Below are 17561 nucleotides of genomic sequence, written 5' to 3'. Positions count from 1 at the left end.
AATATAATACAATATAATATAATATAATATAATATATTATAATATAATATAATGTAACATAATATAATATAATATAAAAGAGTCGAGAGATTCAGGGGGAAATGAAGATGGTGGTCTGAAGCCACATATGCGCTGAAGCTCTCCCTGCCTCCTCCGTTAGTGCCTCAGTGATCCTCCACCTATGTTTCTAGCTCCCCACAGATAGCTTGCTACCCATCTAACTTCACTTCACTACCTACCTGCGAGCTGAGGGCCATGGAGCAGTGGGAACTGTGAGACTGTGGACACCTTCCCCGAGGTCTGCTTTGATTTAGTTGGCTTTTCTGCCTGCCTGCTGATGCCGCGAAGCTGCTTCACTGCCTGCCTACTGGTGCCATGAGACAGCTGAAGCCGTGAAGCCATGGAGACATGAGGCACCTTTCCTGAAGTCCGTTCTGCTCTGGTTTGGCTCTGTTCTTGCTGGGCTCCGGTCCGGCCTTTGCCTCGGTGCATCTGTGTCAGACGCCCTGCCTGCTGAGGCCTTGGAACGCCGGGGGCCGTGCAGCTGTGAAATGCCCCCCTGAGGTCACCTATAGGGGATAGCTTGCTGCCCGTCTAACTTCACTACCTACCTGCCCGCCGAGAGCCGTAAAGCAGTGAGAACCAAGAGGCTGTGGGACGCCTCCCCTGAGGTCTGCTTTTGATTTTGCTAGCTTCACTGCCTGCCTGCTGATACTGTGAATCTGCTTCACTGCCTGCCTGCCTGCCTGCAGATACCATGAAGCTAGGGTGACCAACCGTCCGTAAATTTCACGGACAGTCCATAAATTGGACCTCACATCCGTTGTCCGTGAGGATCCTTTTTACGGACGCCTTTTGCCCGTAATTTTGGCCATCGAAGGGGAGCAACACTGCTCCCATGCGAGAAGCCTTAGCACCTTGATGGGGCCGCTGAGCACACCTCCCCGAGCAAAAGAGCAGCCCCTCCCCGCCCATTGTCATTCTGTATGGGGCTGACGATTGCCACATACAGAATGACAATGGGCCCATCTGGAGTGTTACTGCATGCAGTTGGCCTCCTCCTGCCTCGGTCTAGGGCAGCGCATTTTGTTAGTTGAAAGGAATGTGCAAACACGTAAATGCTGCTCCAGAATCCAGTTCATTCAAAGAAGCTGGTGAAACAAGTTGAGAAGAAGGGGCCCGGGCTAGAGTTCTTTCAGTCTCATCATTTTAGAAAAGTGCAGTTTCAATATTATATTGAACAAAGCCATGGTTGCTTCATTTTTAGTTTATGCATCTAACAACCATTGACAAAGCCAATACTTCTGACTTGTTGTAGGTGTAACGTTACTTGTTATTTTTCTGGATACAATGACAGAAGAGGCAAAATACCAGTCCAGTGGCACACTATTCTAAAGCTAAACCCAGATTTTTAGCTTAGGTGTTTTAAGCCCCGTCCTTAATTACATCGAACACCCCCTTTTGAGAGACCCCCCCCTTTTTTTCATCCCGCCTAAAGCCCTGGAAACAACACCATTTCGCAGTCACCTCATATCCTAGCACTGTGCATCATGCATGACTCATGCCTTCTACTTTTTCAGATTGCCTATGTGCAGGGGCATAGTGAACCCTCCGCCACCCCACCCCTTGCTTTAGAAACTACAGCAAGTGTGACATTTTTGATGGGTCTCTTCTGTCTGGAACTCTGCAGACGAAGGCCTCAGCTCATAATTAATATGAAAAGGTTGGTGAGTGAGTAAGTGAAGGGATGGATGGATGGATGGATGGATTGGTGAATGGATTTTTGAAATGGTGAATAGATGGATAATAGGCGAAAGGATGGATGGATAAGTGAAAGGGTTGATGATCGGTGAGTGAATGGGTGGATGGATGAGAGAAAGGATGGATGAGTGATAGGGTCAATGGATGGATTCAAGAGTGGATGAGTATAAGGATGGGTGGATGGATGGAAGGAAGGATGGCTAAGTGAAAGGGTCAATGGAGAGAGAAAGGGAGGATGGGTGGATGACTGAAAAGGTGAATGGGTGGAAGGATGAGTGACTGGATGGATGAGTAAGTGAAAGGATAGCTGGAAATGGCTGGATGGAAGAGTGGATGGATTAGCGAACGGATGGATAGGGTGAAAAGGTGGATGGATGGATGAGTGAAAGTGTGGATGGAGGGAGGGATGAGTGAAATGATGGCTGGAAGGATACACAATGGCTAGTTTGCAAATGGATGAATATGTTTGGATATAAATGGGATTACTTATATACTATTGCGCGGCCTCCTTTGATGTGTCGATAAAACCTTCCTTTTGTCCCGAAGATTTGTCCTGAATTTTGACCCCCTGTCCTGAATTTTTATCCTGAATTTTGACCCTTTGTCCTGAATTTTTACACTCACCGTCCTGAATTTGCACCCATGACAGTTGGTCACCCTACATGAAGCTGTTGGAGCTGCAAAGCTGTGAAGACGCAAAGACGTGAAACGCCTCTCCCGAGGGCCGTTTTACACATTAGTCGATCCACGGCTCTACCTATAAGCCGCTGTGTGAAGAGATCACTTTGGTGGGGCCCGAGGCTCTATCCGGCTCCGTTTTGGTTTTGTTGGGCCCCAGTCCAGTCCAGTCTCTGCCTCAGCGCATCCATATCAGACGTCCTCTTTCCACTCTCCACCGTAAGACCAGCAGATGTGCTGCATTTCAACAATAAACCGAAGGTCTTTCAAAGCCGCCGTGCTTGGTAGTTTTCTTGGTCTGACCCGCTCCAGCTCTTTCACACGCCACAATTTCCTCCAATCGCTCTTGCAATCTTTTTTGACGCCGCTACTTTGTCAGGGAAAGCGTTAGAACAAGAAATGGGCCCGTCATGCAATACAAAAACCAGGCGTAACTAAATTTCCACACTGGCGGATGCAAGTGAAACACTCCGCTCTGGGGATAAAGACAAGGGGAAGGAGAAGGCTACTGGGGCCACCAGGAATAATGGGGTAAGCAGCACCGCTCTCCCTACATCAGGTGAACCACATTCTACTGCACATATTTTAAAGACAGTCTAGATAGCACTTGTGGGCTTAAAACGGAGGCTCGGCCTGGGTCACAACTTGGGAAATCTATCTTGAACTTGCTGCAATCTGGGAGTACAACTGAAATCCTTCGTACATGTGACTCTGAAAACTCCATCCCAAGTTTTGTAATGGTCGAGGTGCTAAACACTGTAGTGCAGGGAGGCAGGAGCTGTGTTAAACCTACATCTGATAGTAGCAGTAATGTACTCAGTAGCGCATCTCTTACAAGTGCTCTATCCTCTGCTCTCACTGTCGCCTTAAGTTCTCTCTCAACTGTTCAGACAGACTGAGCAGACGGAGTGAGAGCGGCTGGTCTGGATAACGGTACTAAACAGGATGATCGGAATGAGAATGATTCTGCTGCAAACACAGTAGTAGCTACAGTCAAAACTGATGGACACTGGGGTTTTGTCAGTCCGGATGCAGAGGGTCTTATTAAACATACAGACGCCCCTAGTGAACTAATCGGCAATAATCCAGTCACAGCCCAAAATTCAAAGGCTCAGACCCCAACAGAGCTAGATATAGAGCAACATAACTCGGTCTATGGTTCCATGAACAGTGCGAAGAATGGATGCAATATTCCCAACGGGGCGAAGGCTCCGAAAAATAAAAATGTTAATACTCCTAAAAAACTCAATGAGGCAAAGGGCGAGGACGGGGAGTGAAGCAGCAAGTAACTGAGGTAATGGGGTGACTAAAGGAAGCAACTGCTAACGCTGCCAAGGCTGGGACTAGGATTAGCCTGCTATATAAGTGGGTGTCATCTAAAGGGGAGGTGAAAACTATCATTTCAAGGCTCTCAAGCGTTAACTACTCTGCGGCCTCCCTGACTGAAATATCTGAAGTAGATCAGGTAGACCCCGGGGGCAATGGGGGTAGTTGGAGGCAAGCATCAGTGTCTCCCTCTGAGAAGCCTGATTCACTACCCAGTAGTACCTCATCAACAGTCTATTCCCATGTCCCCAGCCCAGTGGTGTTACCTCTGAGCCTGTCAGAAGCGGGTATTAAGAACCAGAACGTTACAGGAGAAGATGCTCCCTTTTCTAGCATTTTGTGGGCACTGAACACTCAGGATGCAGAATCCCAAGAATATTACCAGCAGGCTAAAATCAATAGCTCTGAAATTAAGCAAGCACTGGCGGAGATCAAATCCAAAGTCGGACAACTTTCCAATGAAGTCGCCAACTTACAACAGCGAGTGGGGGCTGTGGAAGAAGCCAATATGTTTACAGTTAATCTTGTTAAAACACAGGACTCCCAACTGTCGGGAATGCAGTCCAGGATTGAAGATCTGCAAAATCGCCAGAGATATCAGAACCTGCAAATTTTCGGAGTTCCAGAGGGCAGGGAAGGCAGCGATTGGCGTGCTTTCATTGTTAATCTCTTCCAAAAAGCCTTTCCTGACCTCACAGAGTAGGATATGGACACTCAAGTCCAAATAGCACATAGACTACCACTGTCAATCCAAGCATCTCAGGGTAATCAATCCAAAACCAACTTTGCCAAACAGATTCTGGTGTTCCTGGATAATTTTCTACTATGCCAAGCAATATACTTTAAGATGTGTCCTGCAGTTCCAGTCAATTTTTACAGTGTCAATTTTTGTGTGCTCTGATTTCTGCAAGGCGACCATGGACAGGTGTTGGAAGCTTCGCCAACTTATGGATCCCTTCAAAACTGTCTGTTCGCAGGTGTTCTTACATGAGCCGTCACATCTAAAAGTAACAAAGGATGGCAGACAACATTTCTTTTTTAATGAACAGGACGCTAAACAAGCTCTGTCTAAATGGCAATCAGTCAGCAAGTAACGAATTATAGTCTTAATCCTATGGTAGTAGCTATAAGAGAGGTTTTTTATGTGAAAAGAGACTTTTATTTTTGACACTATAATGGACATTTTTAAGGGACCTCCTCTATTTATTTCATTTATTTATTTATTTTTCAATAAGCACGCTTGTTTTTCATAGGCACAAGGCTAAGCGGAGTGATTGGTGTACCATGTCTGAGAAAGTGGGTGTCACTGGGGACGAGGGGGGGTTTGAGAGGGCATCTCCGCAATGCTGTCATTATGGGACAGCAGGAAAAGGGGCGATTCCTTTTTCTAGTAACTGGGAGGGGGATGGGCAAAGGGTCTGGTAGGGATGGTTGCCTTGGGAAGGGGGTGAGCCACAGCGTAGACAGTTTAAACATTTTCATTTGCGCAGGGCAGCATTCACAGGAGTATGTTCTCTTGGGTACTGATAACCTGATTTGGTTTTTAAATATTTTTCAATGCCAGAACTCAAGTGTATGTTTTGGAATGTAGCAGAATGGAATCAGGCTGGGAAACAACGGCTAGTAACGGAAGAACTACATACTTTTAAGCCTCATATACTAGGGTTGGCAGAGACACATATTGCATATAAAGACAGAGCACTTTTTAAGCACTTGGGATACAATCTTATGGTGTGTACGTCACAAGCTGTTTCTATTCGTGCAGTGGCTTTGTTAAAATCCATACTGTGTCAGGCTACTGTTATCTGCTCACTTGCAGATACTAAGGGAAGGTGGGCAATCTCACACATTTTGATTTATGGGCGAAAGGTTACATTATGTATGGTTTATGGCCCTAACACGGACTTCCCAGATGGTATCTATCATCTGAACGCCGAGTTCTTGGAGTGGTCTGGTCAAAAGATAGAGATGGGTGATTTCAATTGCATTCTGGATAGGAGGATTGACACTACCAACACTTCCGCCCATGCTAGAATGTGTAAAATGAGAACTACTATACGCAAGCTTCTTTATTTGCATCAGTTGGAAGATTCCTGGAGGAGGCTATTCCCCAATGTCCCAGGTTACACTTTGATTCTAGAATTTATATAATTTTTGCTAAATATTCCATCCAGGAAAACACACTGATGGCTGGATGTCCTAAAATCACTTCTGATCATAACCCGGTTATGTTAATAGCGCAATTACAGTCAAACATACAAGTACCAATTAGGGATTTTACTTTTCCCTGACATCTCCTTAGCAAATCGGAATATGTGGAGGTGATGCGTAAGGCACTTGGGGATTATATCGACTCCAATTTGGGCTCGGCATCAATTGCAACTGTTTGGGACTGTTTAAAGGCTTATGTCAGAGGAGTCACCTTACAATATATTATAAAGCAAAATAGGCTGGGCCTTTGTCAGTGGGACCAGGAGCAAAACTCTGCCTGGATCTGGAACGTCAGCACGCTATGGCTATTTCCACAAAGAGCACGGCTGAACATTCGATATACCAACAGGTTGTAGAATTACAGGCTTAGCTTAAAAAACGGCTAAAGAATAAAGTCGCTAATAATTAACATAAGTTCCGGACTAAACAATACGAGTACGGCAAAAGAGTTGGTCGGTTACTGGCTAATCAAATAGAGGCTAAAACGGCTAAAACTCACGTAAAAACTGGACAGCTTGATATATACTAGGTCGGCTGATATAGTTAATTTGGGCTGTTTTATGCTAATCTATACATTAGCCCAGGTAGTCCGGACAAGTAGATCGTTTTGGATTATTTGCAGGAATGTCAGATGTCAATCTTGAGTCCGATGTCATCCGAGTCATTGGATGAAGACAATGATGCAAGCGAAGTGGAGGAAGCTATAAATGCCTTGCCAGCTGGCAAAGCAGTCGGCGAGGAAGAGATCCAATTGGAATTTTTGTTAAATCTTCAAAGGTATACTGATTCCTATCTTTCTTAAGGTATGTATCCCTATTTTACAGGTAGAAGAGGTACCTCCTTCTTGGAACGCGTCAAACATCGATGATTTTCCCGAAAAGGGGAATCCTATTGACGATATGAGTTTATATCAAACAATAGCTTTGATTAACATCAACGCTGAACTTTTTTCAAAAATTCTTGTGGTACGTCTGGCTCCAGTAATCCATACAGTAGTCTCAGAGCAGCAAAACAGCTTTGTCCCCAGAAAAGACACTGACGCCCACAGTAATACCGTAATTGCCGCATTCAATGTCTCTGGTCAGATAGGCCAATAGATGGGGATGCTGATGTTAGACGCCGAGAAGGCCTTTGACCGGGTGACATGGGAAGCACTATGGATATCTATATCTCAAAAGGGCTTCAGTCAAAGGCATATCTCGGCGGTGTAGAAACTATATAATCATCCAACAGCTGCAATCAATATCAATGGGCTTTCCTCTTTTTCTTTATCAGTTCATAGGGGGACCGGGCAGGGTTGTCCTTTATCTCCTTTATTGTTTGCTATTTATATTGAGCCCTTTATTCAGCATCTAATGATCAATGGAAATATTGATACAGTTATTTTAAACAGGACAACTTTAAAATTAACTGCATACTTAGATGACATTGCAATTTTCTCGACTAACCCTGTCAAAGCCATGGCTGTGATCACGTATGAAGTACAGCGATTCAGTTCCTTTTATGGTTATAAGTTAAATGTGCATAAAACACAGACGATATTAAATTTTCAATTAGATGCTCCCCCAGTATTTCTTGGGGTTACGAGTGTGGCTACTTATCTAGGGGTATGTCTTAGCAGCCAAGTCAATGAAATTCACCCACTAAACTACGAACCACTGCGAAGAAAGTGGCGGTGAAGCTGCAAAGCTGGCACCAGCTACCTCTCAGTATTTACAAGAGTTGCAACATGGTTAAAATTAATATTTTACCAAGGTTTCAATATTTTTTTCGTACAATTCCATTAAAAGTACTATCTTCTTTTTTCAAATGCCTAGATAGCGTCCTGGGCAGATTTATCTGGGGATACCAACAGGCTAGAAGAGCTATTCGATATCTAAAACTATCATATATGCAGATATGCGGATTCAACCTCCCTGATTTTAAGTTGTACTTCTGGGCAGCATTTATCGGGCAGATACAGAGTCTACTTAGGGGAACTGATACAAATCCCAGCTGGCTTGTGGACCGAATACTGGCTTTCTACTATATCGAACATTCGACTCCAATTATTTTAAGCCGGTTCGCATCAAGGTAATCAGAGATATCACCATCATTTGGCGTGAAATCTTTAAGACTTATGCAATATCTGATTTTCACTATTACCCGGTAGTATGGGGGAATCCTTTGTTTCCTACTATATTTCATGACCAGATTGGGAATGAATGGCAACTCAAAGGCATAACACGGGTGGGTCAGCTATATGATAATTGGGGTTATCAAACTTTCTCATCTTTAAAAAAAAAGTGATCTTTCACAAACCTACTTTTTTAAATACCTACAAGTTAGGCACTATTTTATACATGGTAGGGGATTATTAGAGTTGTCTAATCCATCCGAGATCCTGACCACAATTGTTGGTATCAGAAAACGAGGAGCCATAGGTAAAATATATCAAAAATTCATTGGGGCGGTGAGTGATGATGGTGTACAAATTGCAGCAAAGCTAAGTCAGGTCTTCTGCTCCGATATTTCAAAGGAGGAAATACAAGACTCTCTTCAAACTACTGATTTAGCTGTGACATCAGCTGGATTATGGAAATGTCTTTTATTTAGGATCACCCACCTCAGTTATACACAAACTTCAGGTGGTTCACATCTCGGCAGCAAGACTCCTTACAGGCACAAACAACCACTGCTCAGCTAAGCCTGCCCAGAAGCACTCCACTGGCTCCCGATGCAAGAGCAACTACACTTTAAAGCTCTTTGCATCGCACATAAGAAATTTCAAGGCAAAAGTCCTCCTATTTTTAATAATCTCATCAAACCCTACAAAGCTACCAGGAGTCTCTGGTCTAATGAATTACATGCTGTCCCCAGAATCAGGAAGGGCCACACAGGAGGACGCCTTTCCTCCTATAACACCTCCAGGCTTTGGAACTTCCTGCCTCTTCCCATCTGTCAGGAAACTAACCATCTCTCGTTCCGTAGACAACTGAAGACAATGCTTTTCCCATAAATTCCATCTGCTTCTTACCATGCGTTTCGCAGAGCTGGGATGCCTCCGGGTAGCCACGCGCTATATAAGAACATATTCATTCATTCATTCATATAATACACATTAAAAAATAAACTTAAACATAAATATGTTCAAAATAACACAAAATAAAGAAATATATAATAAACATTAAAACTCAAACACTAATTAGTATGCACCATAAAAGGTAATAACTGACTAAAAAAATCAAACTAAACGAACACTAACCAATAAAACAACTATAAAGCAAATTAACCAATAAAACATGTACTCAATTAAAAATACAAAGAAAGGAGCTGTTACCAAACAAAAAATACTAAAGAACAAAGATAAGAGCTGCAAGATTGTCAACAGAAAACCAAAAAAGAAACCAGGAAGAAAATATGTAACTACCTTCAAAATTAAGTAAAATGTTTAAATTAACAAAGCGAAAATGAACATATTTAACAAAAAGTACAAATAACTAACCAAACTCTCTTTTTTATGTATCTACCAAACTTTCGGTACTACACAATCTACAACTTACAGAACAAACAACAACATTTGCTAATCAAACTCCTCGAGAAAGGTATGTAAAAAGTAAGCAAAATCAAAACTCTCCTTAACATCACTTAAACCTTAAACATAAGAAATAAAACTAAAATTCATATACTCCTGCTCCCTGCTCACAAATTAATGTTAAAAATCAAACTAATTTTTTTTTTCCCTAACAAGAAATACAGATGATCCACATTGAAACAACTTCAATGGAAAACTGAAAAAACATCTCTGTGTAACAATGTAAGTATAAAACGCTAAATGATTATTATAATATTTTATATACATTAGCAAAGCAAAAGTAAAGTTATTATGTATCATTTAACTGAATTATTAAATTATGTTAAGACAGAATGACAGATAGAGCTATATATATCATATCATAGAAAAGCAAACAATTATTTTCCGCACGTGGGCTACTCTTACAGCCAAAAAAGCACTGAGAAAGTTAATTTCTAATGTACAAAATACTACTTTAATGCTTGTTATGGGAAGGCTACTATGAAAAATGATGTTGTTGTTCACATGAGAGAACAAAACGACCCCCACCCCCCCCAAATGTCACCAAAACCAAAGTTAGACATATACTTCAAGATTTAAAAGTGGCAAGCTCTAGTTCCCAAAACCTCACTAGACCTCACTAGCAACATTATAAAATATATGCTCCTTAAAGTACCTGAACATATCACAGGACAGATACCAGCTATATCCACTTTAAAACACTTAAATTCACAAACATAGAAATACACCAATGATACTCCTGCTGACCCAGAAGATACCAAGACATTCAAATTCCTGAACAGTTAACCACCAGACATAATGATTCACCCAAGCCCTTACAAGAATACCTTAATAATGACAAACACTTTATTATATGTGCTACAGCATATAATTTCTTAATACTAAGCAAATGGCAAACATGAATGATGGATGGAACTTTCAAAATCACTCAGTTATACCTAATATATGGTAAATATCAAAACATGCCTTCCTCCTTAATAAACAAAGTAGCACTTACTACGAACTACTAAACAACAATGAAATTAAAACAAACAACTACGTCCCACATTAAAACATAATACAGTTTGAAAAAGCCATGCCACAAATAATATTTAAACTATGCCCATGCACAGTCGTTCAAGACTATTGCTACAATTTTAATCAAGTTATTTATAGACATCCCCAACAATCTCAACTAAGTGTCTAATAGGCAGCAAACAGCCAGTTTCCCTTTAAAATATAATAGATCATTGCACTTTTCCATGTCCCTGTAACAGAGGTAGCTAACCACTACAACTTACTTATGGAAACACCAATAAAATGGACACAAACTACAAACCTAATGGACTACTGTGAAGATACTTGGGGTGAAAAACTGCACCACTCTGGATACAGATGTCAATTCAAATTCAAAATACCATGCTGGAATGTCCATGGCAGCACCATGGCTCAAGCAGCCAAAACTAACGCAGTAGAAGGATGGAACAATGCCTTCAAAGCGACAATAGGGAGAGCACAGCCTATGCTCTACAAATTCATAGTAGCCCAGAAAAATGAACAAAGCTACAAACTACTAAGAATTGAGCAATCAGTAACCAAATTAAACCTAAGATAAGTAAACAAAACCCGTAGAATGTATGACCTGATACAAAAACATTATAAACAAAGGAGTACACTCCTTAAAAATAGGTAGCAAAATCCATACTATAAATGCCTAGCTACCTTCACACTAACCAATGAGACTAAACACCCCTATACCCTATTGATTTTAAAAAATTATTGAACAACTTATTTTACACATCCGTCAGAAAACATATCTATTACATAGAAAAGAAGAGTGATAAATAAAAATACAATGTTTAATAATTAATAAAAAATCAGCACAACAACAACCAAAAATCAAAACATTAGAAATAAAGACAAAATGTAACCAAAGTAATCCAACACATGGGAAATCTAAGACAATATAGTTTAGTTACAGCAGATACAAATAGAAATTAAAATGTAACATTGCCCATTCACAATTAATTATATAAATTAAAGTTACAGTTCTGTAAATGTAGATCTTCCTCCATATCCATGTTGCCAAAATACAATCTGCCACAAAGATGAAATAAAGAGTAAAAAACAGCAAAGAAAATTCCAGAAATAAAAATGTTCTTGGTAAAACCATTGAAGTAATGTAACATCACAAGGAGCCATAAAAACCTGGCAAAAAACAGAATAATAGGAACTGCTCCAGGAGTCCAGAAAAAGCAAAGGAATTTAAAAATAATAATATTGGTTTACTAGAAACCAAATTAATTTCCTTTAAAAAAATGCAAAAACCACAGCTCTATGGATGACTTCCAAACTGTAAATGTGTAAAAAAAAATACAATCCCCAACAGCCATAACGCTTTTTTCAAATATATCCTAAACATTACTCTAAAAGTAAAATAAACACAAAATATAAGATTACAATACCTAAAAAGCATGAGACTGCTACCAAACTAAAAGTAAGTCTAACACTCAACAGGACTAAAGAAAAGAACACAGACTACAACTAAATTACCCTCAAAATAAAAACTACTAAAAACGAACACTATTAAAAGAAATTAAATAATCTCCTGCGCCCTAAACTTCTGTATGAAATGTATTTCAATGTCTTATCATGTCCAACCATCAACAGCAGGTAACTGCAGCACACTCCCAGCAAATCTCACACAAAAAGACAGGAATAGACTACAAAAGAACATTTAGTGACAAAAAAGGGTGCTAAATAAAAATAAAAAAGACTATCTTCCTATGGAAAACATAGGGACTTTAACTAAAAAATGTAACAAATGTTAAAAAATACATACCAATGAGCTAAAATATATAAAAATGTCAATAAATGTATTGAGAAAATATAAATCATTATGTAAAGTATAATGCAAATAGAACTATATAAATCAAATAATGTGACATAGTAATATTATGAACATAATTATTAAAAGTATATAAAGCCTGTTATAATAAAAAAGGTTGTATAAAAAATGTACATGTTTAAACAAAATTGTACCATATTTTAAAAAATTTTGAAAAACACCAATATGTGAAAGAATGTTATAAAATATATATAGCATGTTGTGTCTTTCACAGAAATATAAGAAATGTGGTAAATAAATAATAATAACATTATTTATTTTCTGTTATAAAAAAGCATATTTGTGTTTAAAAGATGTAAACATATATACGTGAAATAAAATATTAAAAACTCAATAAAGAACAGTATAAAAATCATAACGTGTCATTTATTGCTCTGAAAGTTTGACATGTAATATTTACACTGTGATATACTTAGTTATGTTAGCCAGATTAATAGATCACACTATCACCAAGAAGGTATCATGGCTAACAAATTAAAATATAAATATTGTACACTAAAGTGGTTACATTTACTACTCTTATTTCAATTTAAACCATTTTGATGGTATGTTTTACACTAAACGGATCACAGTTTCCATTCCCACTTCAATCTAAACTATTTACAGAAATGAATTGTCACTAAAGCAGTTGGACACTAAAGGGGTGAAATGTACTATTTCCACTCCAATCTATGCCATTTACAGGAAGATTTTGGACAATAAAGGGGTGACATGTACTATTCCCACTCCAATGTAAGCGTTACGGAAAAGTGTTGGCCAATAAAGGGATTAAAATTACTATTACCACTTCAACCTAAGCCATTAGGTAAAAGTGTTGGACACTGAAGGGGTGACATTTACTATTACCTTTCCTATCCAAAGCATTTAGGGAAACGAGTGGAACACTAAACGGGAACATTTACTATTCCCACTCTAACCTAAGCAACTTACTAGAAGGTTTTGGAAACTAAAGTTCTTTCATTTAGTATTCCCACTGGGGGGGATTGCTGTCCTCTGTTTCTGGGGGACTGCCGCTGGTCCCAGAAGCCACGCTTGCACAGGTCCACAGAGGAGGAGGAGGGGTACACAGCAGAGGTGGTTATAGTGTACTGGTAGTTCGACTGCACGGGACGCATGCAGGATGTACTCAGGGCAGAGCGCAGAACTGCCTGCTCATGTCTGTGGTCAGACAAGTGGCTTCAGGGCCGATTGGTCTCTTGGAGAATAAAAGAACAAGATAGGCTGGTTCTGAATGCTTTACATGTCACAAGCTCTCTACCCCAAACAAAAACTTCTGTTGAGCCCCTTCTACTTCCAAGCCTGCCTGCAGCTATGATCACCTTATCACCTGCACAGAACAACTTCTTTTAGGTCCAGGCAATGGAAAATTCCCTACCTTGCCACCCTCCCAGGGATCAGACAAATGTTTTCACAAAGTGATGTTGCCCGGGGCATTTGTTTCTAATTCCCGAATGTACCCCATACGCCATAATTGTGAAAGAGATTCCAACTCTGGGTGAAGATGGTCATGAAGATTGGCTGGGCCCGAAATGTAAAGTATCCCACTGGTGCAAGAAAACCTCTGGCTGGCTGACAGACCTAATTGAGGACTTTATAATGTTACAGAGAGTAAAATGGCTAGGCCCTTCACCTAAGACCTCAGAGGAAGACTGTGTCATAATCAATTTTAACAATACACTTTTGGTGTGTTCCCTGCTGCACCACCTTGCTCACCTAGGAAACGAACAGGACGAGATACACGCCTTTCCCTTGGGTTTCTTTTACTGGCCTCCCACCTTGATAATCATCAGAAACAACAGGCCTAGGTCAGGCCTCAACAAGGTAGATGTGCCCACTGCCCCCTTGCCTTAAATAATTCCTTCACTCCATTGCCTGGTTTGTATGATATAGAATGATTGGACTCTTTTCCTGAGTGTCATCACACCACAACAGTATCTACCCCCACTCATGAGTCTGTTAACTGTTGGGGAGAGCCCCCTAGTTCTGGCCCCACCGAGTGTTCAGTAGAGGAATTGGTTTATTTGCGACTAATTTCATGGAATATTGCAAGCATCCACCAGATGTTGACAAATTCTGATTGATTACAAATGGTAAATGACTCTGATATAGTATGCTGCCAAGTGACTTGGGCCACAGAAAATGTCTACATAGATGATTTTCAATCATTTTCCATATCAGCCACACCTTATTACTCAGGCAGATATAAGGGGGTTTTGCAGTCCTAATCTCTCTCAAATGTAGTAATATCAATGCTGAAGAATTATTGTTTACTCCCTGTTATCAAATTATAAAGTTGTCTTTGCCAGGTTTCCCAAATGTTCTGTTAAATTCTTTTTTTTTACCCTTGTAGCCTAGAAGACATGGACAGTTTTATTTCAGACTTTGTTCAACGAAGTCGTGTTCAGGTAGTTAATACTTGGCTGGGGCATTTTAAGTGCCCTGTTATTTGAGACCATGTATGTGGGGTTACGGATTGGCAAGGAGAGAATATAACACACGTTTCCCTTACACGTTATGGTGGTGAAATTCAATCAGATAATTGTTAAAAAGCAATTTGTTCTTGTCATCAGGCTTTGTCAAAAAGGACAGAGTGTCCCTGCCAACTTTCAGAAGGAAATGTAGAGGAAGTACAATTGATGTTATTTTAATATCTTTAGAGCTTGCAGCTTTAATATCAGACTCTGATATTTGCTCATCTATATATGTAAGTGATCACAACCTCATATTAGTCAGTCTTAACTGTCCTTTTCCTAAAAACAATAAGATTGGCTGCAGCTCTACCTACAGCATCACCCAAATAAGGCTGAATGAAATGGGAAAAAGATGATCCCACACAATTTTCTAAGGATTTATTCGTAGAAACATATGGCATGGTGATATATGTTTGTCAGAAAAAGTCGAACCAGGGGTAGTTTTAAACAGTTTTGTGGAGCTATGTAACATGGCGTCCTATATTTTAACTGTAAAGAAACCACATTCTAATCCACCTGCCTATAAATAGTTTAACTCACCACACAGTATTGAAGCTGTTAGAACAGCTACCCCTGCATGTAAAAAGACCCTAGAGGAGCAAAGGAAAGACATTAGAAGGCGGGGCTAGGTAGATCTGGAAGCAGCAACACAATTTTGGGATAGTAGGGTATTCTGGGGAAATCATTAATCATTCCTATTTTTCTGGGCGAAATCAACCGACAATGGAATATCATATTTCAGCTGAAGAGTGGGTGATCCACTTTTAGAAGATATTTGATCAGGAAAATAAACTTTTGGCCATCACAGTCCTCTTAGATCCTCTAAATCTTAACCTGTCAGTTCTACCATTATCCTTTGTGGTAAACAAAGTTTCCAAGGCCATTTTAGGGTGCCCTGCCGGCAAAGCACCCAGCCCTGATGTGGACCTAATTGATGTGTTGACAGAACCCCACATTTGGGCGCCACTATAAACAAATGTTTTTCGAGCTCATGAGTGGAGAGACGTCCAGGAGCCTTGTATGAGTTCCTGGGAAAAAGACATGGACTGGTGCATGTAGGCGCAGAGGGCCATTTATGAAGGAAGGGGATGCCCCAAGAAATGGGCCAAATATGGGAACGATTTCCAAGATGGTACATGTGTAATGACTGCTCCTATTGATCCTTATGTTCTTTGTTTGGGGCTTCCCAACAATCATGGCCTTTGATGTCATGCTGATGGGTTGGGGTGGCGTGACAGGACGAATTTCCTGATATACTGTACAACTATGGATACTTGACTGTGCTGTGATGCTACTAAGGTTGCACTTCAAAGTTTTTGCTTTGTTACTTATTCTTGCAATACAAAGATATATTTTAAAAAATACTCCAGGAAGGACATCTCATGTATAGTCTATAAGACAGTGAGTGTCATGCCTTCACTGCACACTAAATACTCTATGAATACTGTTTGTGGAAAAAGCTAATAAAATGTGTTAATAAATGTTTTTTGAGCTAAAATTGAGGAAGTTTACCCACATTTGTGGAGTATGTCCACTATTGTACCAATCTTCAAAAAGTGAGATCAAAACTTCCTGAAGAGCTATCAGTCTATTTACCTCCTGGACTCTTCTGTAAAAATCCTAAGGATCGACATTTTCGCTTAAGGTGGAAGATTGCGCTGAAGTGAAAAAAAATAATAAATCTGATGTGTAATATGGTTTCCATCTAGGTTTGAGTACAGTTGAATAATCCTTGAATTTGTTTCTGCTAATGGGGAATTATGCCAAAGCCAGGAGAGGTTCTTTACACATGGCATTTATGGACCTCTCCTGTGCTTTTGACATGGCGGACAGGGGGAATCTTTGGTACCTGATGGAGATGGAAGGCATTGAGATTTTCTGATACATCTCCCCAAGCATCTGCATAAAGCTACTTTTGCCTAAATCCAATATGGTTAGGTTGTATAATCTACCCCGTACATCAGGTCAAAAAGAGGGGCTGGACTTTGAAACACTAATCTAGCTGTAACAAAAGTCACATTTAATTGCACCTAATATTGTTGTTAACATCTACTGACAGTACAGAATGCATATTAAACTTCTCAAATATAGAAAATATTCCAGCAAAAAGACATAGTAGTCTAACTAATGTGGACCATGTGCTTATGTTTTATGCTCTCTTCATATTAGACACATTTTAGTAGATGCTTTTCTCCTTCGAGGACTTGCTGTGAGCAACAATACTCGTTACTCGACTTGTTAGGTGCAGAAGGGTCAATCTTGCTGTTAGGCATAGGAGCTGGGGAACTTTACACTGCTTCTCTATGAAGACTGCAGGACTAGAGACAGCTATATCCTACAAAAAAAAAATCTCCCTGATTTTATAAAATAGTTCAGAAATGTATCTTGGGCAGGGTGAATGAGACACTGGGAAAAACATTTTTGGGCCAAAGTGAGGAAACTGTTAGTGGAATAACAAAGGATCATTTCAACATCATCTCTATGTATGTGAAAGCCTCGTAATAGGGGACCCAAACAACATTCCCAGGCTTTTATCTATTAAATGTGGAAAACATACAAACATTACCTGCTCTCTTTGATCGCTGACACCCAAATCGACAACCGGCTGAAGATTGTAGCTGTTAGACCTATTGTAAATTCCCCAAGACAGATG

This window comes from Lissotriton vulgaris, chromosome 10, assembly GCF_964263255.1.
Source record: "Lissotriton vulgaris chromosome 10, aLisVul1.2, whole genome shotgun sequence".
NCBI classification, from domain to species: domain Eukaryota; kingdom Metazoa; phylum Chordata; class Amphibia; order Caudata; family Salamandridae; genus Lissotriton; species Lissotriton vulgaris.
Note: the sequence above shows the minus strand (reverse complement) of the source record.